Source organism: Aquarana catesbeiana, linkage group LG04 (assembly GCF_042186555.1).
Source record: "Aquarana catesbeiana isolate 2022-GZ linkage group LG04, ASM4218655v1, whole genome shotgun sequence".
NCBI lineage: Eukaryota > Metazoa > Chordata > Amphibia > Anura > Ranidae > Aquarana > Aquarana catesbeiana.
The window spans coordinates 129,293,830-129,307,839 of record NC_133327.1 but is presented as its reverse complement, the minus strand read 5'-3'; positions in this window follow the sequence as shown (position 1 = coordinate 129,307,839).

Here is a 14,010-nt window from a genome sequence, read left to right as displayed (position 1 = left end):
GGATCCTCGGCTGAGGACTCTGGCTCTGAAGAGCCAATTTCAGCCTCCCATTCCCAAAAATTGTTTATCCAATCTCTAATTGAGATGGTACGAATTGGGTTTAAGTTACCCCCGGTTCAGGAGTCTGCACTCTCCTGTTCTACTTTGGGATCTTTGCGACCTCAGCAAATTTCCCAAGCGTTCCCTTTGCATCCGTTACTGGAGCAGGTGGTTTACGCGGACTGGGAGCACCCTGACAGGATATACTTACCTCCAAAAAAGGTTTTCTGTCTTATATCCTATGGAGGAGAAGTTCAGGAAGAAATGGGGCACACCTTTGGTGGATGCTGCCATATCTTCCGTAGATAAAAGTTTAACCTGTCCAGTGGATAATGCCCAGGTATTCAAGGATCCGACTGATAAAAAGCTAGAGTCCTTATTAAAGGCCTCCTTTTCGGTGGCTGGTGCAGCAGTTCAGCCAACAGTTGCAGCTATTGGGATTTGCCAATCCCTAAAGGATCGCTTTAAAAGGTTGGTGAAGAACATACCTTGCCAGGAGGAATCTGCCGAGGAGTTATGGGAGATTCCTCATGCCTTATGTTTTGCAGTAGACGCATTGAAGGACTCAATCCAACAGATGTCTCGTTTTGTGTTACTGTCAATCCATATGCGCAGAGTCTTGTGGCTAAAGAACTGGTCTGCTGAAACGCCATGTAAGAGGCTACTCGCAGCTTTTCCATTCCATGGAGAGCGCTTGTTTGGCGAGGATCTGGATAAATATATCCAAAAGATCTCTGGAGGAAAGAGTGCCCTACTCCCCATTAAAAAGAAAGGGAAGCAACCCTCTTATAAAATTCCCAATGCTCCAGGACCTAGTGCTTCTTCCCCTAAGCGGTATCGACGGCCTCAACCATCTGGGTTTAAAAGACCACAGGGTCAGAAGAAACCCTGGACCCAAAAGACACCCAAGCCCAACTCCAAGTCTACCTTGTGAAGGGGCGCCCTCGCTCTCACGGGTGGGGGGCAGGCTTCGGCTGTTTGGTGATGCTTGGGAAGAACTAGTTCGAGACAGATGGGTCATTTCCACTGTAAAATACGGTTACAGAATAGAGTTTTGGGAATTCCCCCAAATCGGTTTCTGTACTCAAGGGTTCCGTCAGATCCAAAGAAAAGAAGATGCCTATTCCTAGCTTTACAGCATCTGCTGATGCAGGGGGTAATTGTAAAGGTTCTGCAGAAGGAAAGGTTCAAAGGGTTTTACTCAAACCTATTTACTGTGCCGAAGCCAAATGGGGAAGTAAGGCCCATTTTGGACCTCAAAGCTCTCAACGTCTTTATAGACGTTCGATCCTTCCGCATGGAGTCGGTTCGTTCGATAATAAAATCCCTGAGAAAGGGAGACTATTTAGCGTCCATAGATATCAAGGACGCGTACCTTCATGTGCCAATCTTCGGTCCACATCAGAGGTTCCTACGCTTCGCTGTAGAATGCAGTCATTTTCAATTCGTGGCACTACCATTCGGTCTGGCCACAGCCCCCAGGGTTTTCACAAAGATTCTGGCCCCGGTGTTGGCTTCCCTAAGGTCTCAGAAGGTCTCCATAGTAGGCTACCTGGACGATCTTCTCCTAAGGGATTTCTCTTGCCCCATGCTGATTCAAAACGTGTCAAGAACAGTACGGGTTTTACAACGCCTAGGTTGGATTCTAAATTTGGACAAGTCAGCTCTTTGTCCGACCCAAGCCTTGGTGTATCTGGGTCTGGTCTTGGACACCGCCCAAGAAAAAGGTGTTTCTGCCCCCCTTAAAGGTCGCCTCCATAGTGGAACTTGTCCAGAAGGTGAAAAAAGAACTAACACCTTCTATTCGGCTATGCATGAGGTTACTGGGCAAGATGGTGTCATCTTTCAGCGCAGTGCCATATGCACAGTTCCACTCCAGAGTGTTCCAGAACACTATACTAAAGGCCTGGGACAAGTCGGCTCAAACCTTGGATCAGCCGATGGTTCTATCTCCACAGGTACTATGGAACCTTTCTTGGTGGTTAAGAACCAGCAATTTGAAAAGAGGGAAATCTTTCCCACCAGTAGCCTGGAAAGTCGTAACTACAGACGCCAGTCTTCTCGGCTGCGGAGCAGTCCTAGAGGAGGCGTCTGTTCAGGGAGTATGGTCCCAGACAGAAAGGACCCTGCCCATCAATCTATTGGAGATTCGGGCAGCTCGTCTGGCTCTGCAATTCTGGACATCCAGATTGTGGGGTCTTCCTGTCAGAGTCCAGTCCGACAACTCCACGGTGGTGGCATATATCAACCACGAGGGAGGTACCAGGAGTCGGGCAACCCAGAGAGAGGTAAACCATATATTGACTTGGGCAGAAAAACATGTGCCGTTCCTTTCGGCAGTGTTTATCCGGGGGGGTGGACAATTGGCAGGCAGATTTCCTAAGTCGCCAGAAATTGTTGCCAGGGGAATGGTCCCTGCACCCAAAGGTTTTTTTACAGATCTGCCAATACTGGGGGACCCCAGATGTGGATCTGCTGGCATCCAGATTCAATGCCAAGCTGGACAGGTTTGTCTCCAGGACCAAGGATCCCCTTGCTGACGGGATAGACGCATTAGTAGTTCCTTGGGATCAGTATTCTCTGATACATGCCTTTCCCCCGATCCAAATTCTGCCACACTTATTACGCAGAATACAGGAGAAGCAAAAACCAGTGATCCTAGTGGCCCCAGCGTGGCCCCGGAGATTGTGAAGTTGGCAGTAGGGGACCCATTGGTCCTTCCATGCGGTCCAGACCTGTTGTCTCAAGGACCCATATTCCATCCTTCTTTACGGTTGCTGAATTTGATGGCTTGGCTATTGAGACCAGACTGTTGAAAGACCGTGGTATTATGGGTTCAGTCTTGTCTACCTTGATAAACGCTAGAAAGTTGATTTCTAGAGCTATCTATTATAGAGTCTGGAAATCGTACATTTCTTGGTGTGAGGAGAGGAAACGGAACCCTCGTAGGTATACGATTGGAAGAGTTCTTGCCTTTCTTCAAGCAGGAGTAGACTTGCAGCTCGCTTTAGGGACAATTAAAGGACAGATTTCGGCCTTATCGTTTGTTTTCCAAAGACCAATTGCATCCCATTCTTTGGTGCGAACCTTTGTCAAGGGAGTAACACACCTGAGGCCGCCGGTTAACCGCTTCAGCCCCGGAAGATTTTACCCCCTTCCTGACCAGAGCGTTTTTTGCGATTTGGCACTGCGTCGCTTTAACTGACAATTGCGCGGTTGTGCGACATGACTCCCAAACAAAATTGACATCCTTTTTTTCCCACAAATAGAGCTTTCTTTTGGTGGTATTTGATCGCCTCTGCGATTTTTATTTTTTGCGCTATAAACAAAATAAGAGCGACAATTTTGAAAAAAACGCATTATTTTTTCATTTTGCTATAATAAATATCCCCCAAAAATATATAAAAAAAAACATTTTTTTCCTCAGTTTAGGCCAATCGTATTCTACATATTTTTGGTAAAAAAAAAAATCACAATAAGCGTTTATTGATTGGTTTGCGCAAAAGTTATAGCGTTTACTAAATAGGGGATAGTTTTATGGCATTTTTATAAATTTTTTTTTTTTTTTACTAGTAATGGTGGCGATCAGCGATTTTTATTGTGACTTCGACATTATGGCGGACATGTCGGACATTTTTGACACATTTTTGGGACCATTGTCATTTATACAGCGATCAGTGCGATTAAAAATGCACTGATTACTGTGTAAATGACACTGGCAGTGAAGGGGTTAACCACTAGGGGACGGGGAGGGGTTAAGTATGTCCTAGGGGAGTGATTACTAACTGTAGGGGGGATGGGCTAGCAGTGTCATTACTCTGATCACAGCTCCCTGCTCACAGGGAGCTGTGATCAGTGACACTTGTCACTAGGCAGAACGGGGAGATGCTGTTTACATCAGCATCTCCCTGTTCGTCCTCTCCGTGAGGCGGTCGCGGGTATCCCCGCGGCGATTGAGTCCGTGGGACCCGCGATCCGACTCGCAGAGCTCCCGGCCGGCACGCAATGGCACGGCGGGAAATTTAAATGGAGGTACAGGTACGCCCATTTGCCCAGCCGTGCCATTCTGCCGACGTACATCGGCGTGCGCCGGTCGGGAACCGGTTAAACCACCTTTATATTCCTGGGACTTAAATTTGGTACTGTCAGCCTTACAGAGTCAACCGTTTGAACCTATTAGGCATATTCCTTTTGTCCTATTGACCAGAAAATTAGTTTTTTTGGTGGCTACATCGGCTATATAGGTGTCAGAATTGGCCGCCCTTTCTTGCAAAGAACCTTTTATGATTCTTCATCAGGATAGAGTGGTCATGCGCCTTCGTCCGGATTTTTTACGGAAGGTAGTTTCCAAATTTCATTTGAATCAGGATATCATTTTACCTTCCTTTTTTCCAAACCCTAAGACTAGGGAGGAAAGGTCGCTTCACTCGCTGGATGTGGTGAGGGCGATCAAAGTTTACTTGGAAATGTCAGCTCCCTTTCCGAAGACTGACTGTTTTTTTTGTCTTGCCTGAGGGTCCTAAAAAAGGACAGCCGGCAACAATTTCAACTATATCCAGGTGGATTCGTCAGACTATTATCCAGGCGTATGGATTAAAGCGCAGGGTTCCACCTTGGGATTTAAAAGCACACTCCACTAGAGGAATTAGTGCATCATGGGCAGTACGCCAGCAGGTGTCTATGGCTCAGGTTTGCAAAGCGGCCGCTTGGTCTTCAGTTCATACGTTCACCAGGTTCTACCAGGTGGATGTGAGATCTCAAAGGGAGACTGTTTTTGGCCACAGCGTGTTGCAGGCAGCTTTATAGTCTTAGACCCGTTGGGCTTAGGGATAATGTGTCCCCCCCCCCCCCTCAGATGCATTGCTTTAGGACATCCCACATAGTCATTATTATGGTGCTCTGTGTCCCGTGATGTACGATAAAGAAAAATTGATTTTTAAAACAGCTTACCTGTAAAATCCTTTTCTTGAAGTACATCACGGGACACAGAGGTCCCTCCCCTCTTTCTGGGATCGTCATTGCTTGCTACAAAACTGAGGTGCTTCCGGTATAGGAGGGGTTATATGGGAGGAACCGTCTTACTATTGGTTGCCAGTGTCCAATCACCTAAAGGTAAGCGTATAACCCACATAGTCATTATTATGGTGCTCTGTGTCCCGTGATGTACTTCAAGAAAAGGATTTTACAGGTAAGCTGTTTTAAAAATCAATTTTTTACTTTCTGCTATAAAACATATCCAATAAAAAAAAAAAAAAAAAAAAATGTCTTCATAAATTTAGGTCAATATGTATTCTACATATTTTTTGTAAAAATTCTAATAAGGGAATATTGATTGGTTTGCGCAAAAGTTATAGCATCTACAGGCTATGGTATATATACTGGTATTATATACTGGTATATATACTGGTATTTATTTATTTGTTTATGCTAGTTATGGCGGAAATCAGCGACTGCAATATTGCCGCAGCGGAAATCTGACCCTAACTGACACTTTGTGGGAACCAGTGACACTAATACAGTGATCAGTGTTAAAAATATGCACTGTCACTGTACTAATGACACTGGCTGAGAAAGGTTCAAACATCTAGAGTGATCAAAGAGTTAAGTGTGTGCCTAGCCAGTGTTTGTGTGCAGTATGTGTGCTGTTTTTACTAAGGGATGTGGTGGAAACAAAATCCACCACATCCCTGCTGACAGAACAGAGCTCTGCATTGTTTACATAGGCAGAGCTCTGTTCTTTGTTTCTCCTCACAGATCAGCGGGTGCCTGCGGACATCCATTGGCCGGCACCCATTGATCGTCTTGTGCTGTGTGTAATCACAGCACAGCGACGGCGCATGTGCCTCCTACCCAGAAGTGCCGGATCACATATTAGGTGTGGAACCCGGAGGAGGAGAGCCACTCTGCCGCTGTACGTGAGGCAGTCAGCAAGCAGTTAAGATGAGATAATTTTAGCAAACTATGCCTCGAAGGTTCATGTACATGGAAGCAGAAAAAAGCTGAATTTTTATTGGTAGTTTTTGGTTTAAACTCGTGTCTTTTACGCATGATCCTTCTCCAAGCCTCTGCCAACAAGATCTTGCATAGATAATCAGTCATTTCATTGCAGCCATGTGCTTGTACCCTTGTCAAAGGGCAATGACTGTAGATAACCCCTATGCTTTCCTTTGTACTGGGTTTCATAGATGTAATATTATACACGTAGTTCTTCAAGTAGTAAACACCAATAACGGACAAAGCAGGAAGTTGTGTAAGAATTTAGTAATATGCTGGTTTTACTTCTTGTTTAGATAAGCAGCAGCTCAGTACTATTAAAGAGGAGCTCCAGGCTCCCCCCCCCCCAAAAAAAAAATTAAAAACAAATGCTGTAGCTGATGACATTTTTTGTTGGGGCACTTACCTGTCCAGGTATCCAGTGGTGTCCTCATCCGAGCCGATTTTTCAATCTGCTATCGGGTACTGCATCTTGACTAAGGGAAACCAGACATGAAGAATTGCAGCTTCACGGCCGGTTTCCTACTGCACATGCACAAAGCGCGCTGTGCTTTGTGAATGGGCCACAGTCTTCTGGGACCTGTGTAGTGGGCAAAGAAGGGGGGGGGGCGAACTTCTGGCTCAGTTTGCCGGAGTGGGTGTCAAAACCAGGTACCCGCTCCCCTCCAGAAGGTGCCACATGTGGCAACAGGGGGTGGATGGATAGCCTTAAGCTAACTACTGTAAATGGGATAATAATAGTTAGCCCTAGGAACCTTCTAAATAGTGTTGTTTTCTTCTTTCATATTGCACTGGGATTTTGTTCATTAGATGCAAAGAGCATTTAAGTTGTTCATTAATCACTTAGACTGGCTTCATATCTGGTTTAGGTTGTGGTAACGTAGTCTGATGCATGTTTTACCGCACAGTCAGTGGTGTGTTACACTGCCAAACATTTTGAATGGCACCCTTAGCTCCCTAACACAAGGCTGCCTTAAAGTGGTATTAAACCCGAAAGCAAACATTTATTATACTGCAGCTTAACATTTCTTGGATATGGTGGCTGTTAGTGTATTTAAATCTGCTAGTCCATATGTCAGCCCACTCCTATGACCACCAACCAGTAACCTATTCCGGCCATAACTTCATCATAGCAGAACTACTGATTGATGCCAAAATTAAATTTGGAAGAGAGGTTTGGAAACTAAACACCACCGTAATAGAAGATGAGAAAATTTGGGCCAGTTTTCAAATACAATACCGGAAGTGGGCCGAACTTACATACTAACATAACATACTAGATTGGTGGTACTGGTGTAAACTAAGGGTGCACCGACTGGGTTTTTTGGTGCCGAAACCAATACCGAAAATGAAAAATACACTAGGCCGAAAACCAAAACCGATACAGAAAATGACCGATACTGAAACGTATTTAAAAAAAAAAAAATGTAAACAGGAGATGGTCAGAGACTGGGGACATGGTTCAGGAGATGGTCAGAGACTGGGGACATGGTACAGGAGATGGTCAGAGACTGGGGACATGGTACAGGAGATGGTCAGAGACTGGGGAGATGGTACAGGAGATGGTCAGAGACTGGGGACATGGTTCAGGAGATGGTCAGAGACTGGGGACATGGTGCAGGAGATGGTCAGAGACTGGGGACATGGTACAGGAGATGGTCAGAAACTCCAGACATGGTACAGGAGATGGTCAGAGACTGCAGACATGGTACAGGATATGGTCAGAGACTGGGGACATGGTACAGGAGATGGTCAGAGACTGGGGACAAACCGATACAGAAAATGACCGATACTGAAACGTATTTTTAAAAAAATATTTTCAAACAGGAGATGGACAGAGACTGGGGACATGGTTCAGGAGATGGTCAGAGACTGGGGACATGGTTCAGGAGATGGTCAGAGACTGGGGACATGGTACAGGAGATGGTCAGAAACTGGGGACATGGTACAGGAGATGGGCAGAGACTGGGGACATGGTACAGGAGATGGTCAGAGACTGCAGACATGGTACAGGAGATGGACAGAGACTGGGGACATGGTACGAGAGATGGTCAGAGACTGCAGACATGATGCAAGAGCTCAATGCAGCCTCACCAGTGCCCGTCAGATACAGCCTGCCTGTGTCCCCAGTGCAGCCAGCCTGTGTCCCCGGTGCAGCGAGACAGCCTGTGTCCCCAGTGCAGCCAGCCAGCCTGTGTGCCCAGTGTAGCCAGCCAGCCAGTCTGTGTCCCCAGTGCAGCCAGCCAGCCTGTGTCTCCAGTGCAGCCAGCTAGCCAGCCTGTGTCCCCATGCAGCCAGTTAGCCAGCCTGTGTCCCCAGTGCGGCCAGCCAGCCAGCCTGCCTGTGTCCCCAGTGCAGCCAACCAGCCAGCTTGCCTGTGTCCCCAGTGCAGCCAGCCTGTGCAGGGGAAGGGAGAGGAGAGCTGTCGCCACCGTCTGGTTAATTAGAGTGCCGGGAACATAACAGCTTTCATTTCAATAGCTGTGTGTTCCACCCCGCGTGCCGTCACATACAGCCCCTCCTCTTTGTCCGGGCACTTTGATAGACAGATAGACAGATCACCCGTCCAATCCTGGGACGCACAGCGGGGAACACACAGCTTTTGAAATGAAAGCTTTTATTTTCCCGGCACTCTAATCAACCAGGCAGCGGCTCTCCTCCTCTCTCTTCTGCGCTATAGGACACCCCCGTGATGGGGGCGGGGGCGGGCGATATGTTTCGGCGGCCGAAATTTCGGTGTATCCCTAGTGTAAACTAAAGATTGCTGAATTCTTTAAAATAAAAAGTATCTCCAAAGCAAAGAAACAAAAAGAGAAGGAACATATGCATCGACTACATACTATGTACAAACTAAGAGAGGCTGGTATTGATGTTTCGGTGAAAATTAAAGCTCTAATGCCCTGTACACATGAGTGGACTTTTCAACGGGACTGGCATGATGGACCGAATCCGTCGGTCAATCCGACTGTGTGTGGGCTTCATCGGACTTCCGACGGACCTTTTCGGTCAAAAATCCGACGGACTTTAGATTTGAAACATGTTTCAAATCTTTCCGCCGGGCACTCCGTCGGACCCAGTTCCTATCGGGAAGCCCGTTCGTCTGTATGCTGGTCCGTAGGACCAAATGCGACGCAAGGGCAGCTATAGCACCTGTCTGCGAGAATGTTTCCAGCACGATCCTATCACGCTGGTTCTCAGCGGTCTGGTACTATACATCTCACGGTCGCTGCAATAGGAAAAACACATTTTCCTATTGCAGTGAGCGCGAGAAAGAGGCGACAATGTTCCTCAGGTCTGGTATGGATTTTAAGGGGAAACACCCTATGCCGAAAAAAAAACGGCGTGGGGGTCCCCCAAAGGTCCATACCAGACCCTTATCGCACCCGGCCAGTCAGGAAAGGGAGTGGGGACAAGCGAGCGCCCCCCCTCCTGAACCGTACCAGGCCGCATGTCCTCAACATGGGGGAGTGGGCGCTTTGGGGAAGAGGGGGCGCCCTGTGGGCCCCCCCCACCCCAAAGCACCTTGTCCCCATGTTGATGAGGACAAGGGCCTCTTCCCGACAACCCTGACCATTGGTTATCTGGGTCTGCGGGCGGGGGGCTTATCGGAATCCAGGAGCCCCCTTTAATAAGGGGGCCCCCAGATCCCGGCCCCCCGCCCTATGTGAATGAGTATGGGGTACATCGTATCCCTACCCATTCACCTGGGGAAAACAGTGTCAATAAAAAAACACACTACACAGGTTTTTAAAGTAATTTATTAGGCAGCTCCGGGGGTCTTCTTCCGACTTCGGGGGTCTCTTCCAACTTCTCCGCTCTCTCTGGCCTCTTCTCCCGGTGTCCGGTTCTTCTCCCGCTCTCTGGCCTCTTCTCCCGGTGTCTGGTTCTTCTCCCGCCCCCCTTCCCCAAAGCACCCACCCCCCATGTTGAGGGCATGCGGCCTGGTACGGTTCAGGAGGGGGGGGGAGCGCTCACCCACCCCCTTTCCTGACTGGCGGGGCTGCGTGCTCGGATAAGGGTCTGGTATGGATTTTGGGGGGACCCCCACGCCTTTTTTTCGACATAGGGGGTTCCCCTTAAAATCCATACCAGACCTGAGGGCCTGGTATTCTGCGACGGGGCTCGCAAGGTGTTAATCTCGCCGATAAAAGCGGCGAGATTGACTTTCTTTTCTAGTCCTGTCGTACCTCATCACGTTCATCACACACATTCAAAATGAACGTGTGTGGGCAAGTCCGGAAGTCTGCCGTAACTCCGTCGAAAGTCCGTCGGACCTATTCTGCTGGAAAGTCCGGTCGTGTGTGCGCGAGTCCATTTGTTTGGAAAGTCCATCGAAAGTCCGCCAAAAGTTCGTCGGATAGACCGTCGGACCAGTCCGGTCGAAAAGTCAGCTTGTGTGTACGCGGCATAAGGTAGGAAAGAAATAAAATACTTGAAGATAAAGGGAAGACAACTATTTACAATTCCAAAATAAAGGAGAAGTAAATTAAAAATGCTCCTGATACTTCTTCAAAAAGACTTTCAAAAACAAAGAAGTAATTGAGTCCATCATGGCTCAGGGTAAGGAATACAAAGGGAAAGCCATGACAGGTCAGATTAAGGAATTTTGTCAAAGTCTCTATAAAGGTGAACACACTTCAACACAAGCCAAATTGCAGTCCTACTGCAGTGTCCTAAAAGATACTATTCCTATGGAACATAGAATCTTTATGCCACGATCCTAAGGAAAAGGAAATTTGGGGTATCAAACAAAACATGGAACTCCTGGAAATGATGGCCTTCCCAAGGAATTCTATATCAAAGCATGGCCAGTCATCAAAAACGAATTTGTGGCAGTCATACGTTTTTGTTTCTTCATTTGAGCTTTGTCTGAATCTATGAGGAAGGGTATAATCACCCTTATCCACAAAAAAGAAATAAAAAATTGGTGTCCTGTATCGCTTCTTAACTCCGACTACAAAGAGATTGCCAAACCTATAGCTAACAGGCTAAGACAAGTAGATGAATACTACATCAGAGACCATCAAACTTGTGCAGTCCCAGGGAAGCATATAATGGACAATTTAATCTTGCTACGAGATATCATCTCTATGCTCAGTCAAACAACCTAGCACTGATCGCAGAAGCAATCGACCTGGACAAAGCTTTCAATAAGCTTTCACATAACTTCCTACGGCACGTCCTAAGGAAAGTAAGCATACCCCAAAGCCTGCTAAAAATCATCATAGGAATGTATGAAGGTATTACTAGCCAGGTCTTAGTTAACGGCTAGCTAAGTGAAGAATTTTCAATCAAGTCAGAGCTGCGACAAGGTTGCCCTTTATCCCCAATTGTTTTCATAAGTGCTATGGAACCACTGTTAAGACACATACAGAATGACAAGGTTTTAAAAGGAATCATCATACCAGGAAGTGACGGGAAGAGAGTCAAATCACTAGCCTATATGGATGGCGTGGTTTTTCTCTTGAACAGCCAACAAGATTTGCAGAGATGCAATCATCACCTCAAAATTTTCTGCGCCATGTCTGGAATGTCAGTCAGTCAACTGGGAAAAAACAAATGTCTGCAACTTAGGGAAAAGTATCCCTACAGAGGTAGGATGCATGAAATCCTCTGAAGATATTTAGATTTTGGGGGTTTCTTTCAATGCCAAACTTGATGGGACAAGTAACTATCAGACACTAGCCTTCATGGTGGAGAAATTTTTTGAAAAATGAGAGACTTGTCAATGTCTGGGAAAGTTCTGGTCATTAAAGCAGTCATGCTACCGATTCTACTCTACACTAACATGATATTCCAACCCACACAAACCCAGATAAATAAACTCAACAGAATGATGTTCATTTTTTTTCTGGGGCACCGAAATTGAAAGATGCAACAGGGAGAAACTTAAAAAAGATCCCAGTTTGGGAGGCTATGGACTACCCGATCTACAAAGTTTAACTTGCATTCATGGCTTTTCGTGGAGAAGACAGTCAAAGGGAAAGACACTAAAACAGCTGCCATGATTCGCTATTTAGCAGGATGGCTTTTCTCTAAATGGGGATGGTGGCATTACGACAGTGGGAAACCCTTTGCTTTTGTAGTGCCGCAATCCTAGCTGAGATTAAATCAAAATAAACAACTAGAGACAGACAGTCTAAATAAGGCAAAACTTAGAGCCTTGCTGAGGAAAGGTCAAATTAACGACATTCTTGTCTTAGTACACACTCACTTGATCTAAAATCAAACCCAAAGGCCAGACAAACAAAAAGATGTACAATGGATGTCTTTAATGAACTGCCTCCCTACCAGATCTTTTCAAAGATCTAAAAGCTGCAAAGGGGACGAAAAATGCCCCAGAGAAGAATACACCTCACAAGAGGATCTACACCACCTCTTCTGGTCATGCCTCTTTACACCAAAATTCAGAAGGAGAATTTGCAACTTCGCAAAATTTCTACTGGAAATAACTGACCTCACTTTCCCATTGGTACTCACGGTTTGCTGTGACGGAACCAAACTTGAAAAATGACGAGCCTGGATTTTTTTTATGACATACAAAGAAACTCTGTGGGATACTAGAAATTTGTATGCCTATAAACATACAGAACTATCAGTCAAAAAAACTATTAAAATACTTCTAGCCAGACTACATCTAGCCTACCTATTTGACTGCAAACAAGTGGGGAGAGACACAGCGGACTCGTTTTGGAATACAAAAGACTGGACAGGGTGGCTAAATAGAACTTAGGAATTTCTATGTCAAGTTGGCAGAGTAGTCAGTTCTTTGTCTGTTTAATTATCTTTAACAAACTTGTTGTTATTGCTTTAAATAAACTATAAGAACAGAAAATAATTCTAAAGAAATACCTAATCGATCCAAATGCCTGACTCGCCTTACCAAGATTGAGTAACACTGATCAAGTGAGTCAGTACTTGTTATGCTGGAGGTTTTTAAAAAAATGCATAGAATGCATTAAGATAAAAAAAAAAACCTTCTGCCTTTACAATCCCTTTAAGCTGCAAAGGCAGCAAACGGGAGTGTTCACATGCCTGCAATGCATGTGGTTGCAGTATGGTGGTGCACATTTTAAGGGGTTAAAACAGGCGGTAATGAAGTGACTTAATGCCTCCTTACTGCATGCCTAATACCCTGCTAAAACCAATCCACTGCAGATAGCTTTTTAGAGCGCAATAACATTGTAAAGAAGTCCTTATGCTATATTCACATGGGCATATGCATATTTTCTTGTTGGCAGAGCCAGCAGAAGATCCCGCTTAAAATGTACTCAATGTATTCATCTTTAGATGCACATTAACCACTTGCCTACCAGGCACTTACACCCCCTTCCTGCCCAGGCCATTTTTCAGCTTTCAACGCTGTTGTACTTTGAATGACAATTGTGCCGTCGTACTACACTGTACACAAACAAATTTTATTATCATTTTCTTCACACAAATAGAGCTTTCTTTCGGTGGTATTTAATCACTGCTGGGTTTTTTATTTTTTACAAAAAAAAAAGACCAAAAATTTAGAAAAAAAAATGCTATTCACTTTTTTCTGTCAGTAAATTTTGTAACTAAGTAATTTTTAGCCTTCACTGATGTGCGCTGATGAGGCGGCACTGATGAGCACTGATAGGTGGCACTGGTGGGCACTAATAGGCAGCACTGGTGGGCACTGATAGGCGACACTGGTGGGCTTGGATAGACGGTACTAATGGGCACTGATGGGCATTGATGGGCGACGCTGATGGGCATTAATTGACAGCAGCAATGGGCACTGATTGGTGGCACTTGTGGGCAGTGGTGGGCATTGATTGCTGTCACTAGTGGGCACTGATTGCTGGCATTGGTAGGCAATGGTGGGCACTGATTGGTTGCTATATTGTAATCAGGGCACTGATGACCAGTGCCCTGATTACATTTCTAGATGTCCCCCTGCGTGGAGATGTGGCTGATCGGCTCTCCTCGCCACATACTCTGTCCGTGTGA